Raw genomic sequence first — 246 nt, 5'->3', positions numbered from 1 at the left:
GAATAAACGCAGTTTTTTCAAGCCTTGCTCAGGCTTCCTACAGCTCCTGCAGCAGCCTGAAGGCCCTTTCGGCAGGCAGCCTGCACGCCACGCACCCCGCTTTACCTCCTTCTCCAGCAGCGTGGTCAAGTGCTGCTTCGTCAGCCCCTCGTCCTTGGGGTGGGCGAGGTGCAGGGGCGTGATGGGGATCTGCTTCTCCTCCCGCAGCGGGGTGGTCTCCACCTGGTGCCAGCGCTGCTCGATCTC

General features: G+C 63.0%; 1 protein-coding gene across 1 annotated transcript in view; it reads right to left on the bottom strand.

The window, feature by feature from the left end:
* LOC104507286 (myosin phosphatase Rho-interacting protein-like) overlaps positions 1 to 240 on the bottom strand; it is a 19,223-nt gene extending 18,983 nt beyond the window's left edge. The window contains 1 exon segment of the mRNA XM_010148517.1: positions 106 to 240. The gene's annotated coding sequence lies outside the window, so the exon portion shown is untranslated.
* Between the last annotated feature and the right edge of the window lie 6 nt (positions 241 to 246).

Source organism: Eurypyga helias, unplaced genomic scaffold (assembly GCF_000690775.1).
Source record: "Eurypyga helias isolate BGI_N326 unplaced genomic scaffold, ASM69077v1 scaffold15273, whole genome shotgun sequence".
NCBI classification, from domain to species: domain Eukaryota; kingdom Metazoa; phylum Chordata; class Aves; order Eurypygiformes; family Eurypygidae; genus Eurypyga; species Eurypyga helias.
Note: the sequence above shows the minus strand (reverse complement) of the source record. Positions and strands in the feature narration are given on the sequence as shown.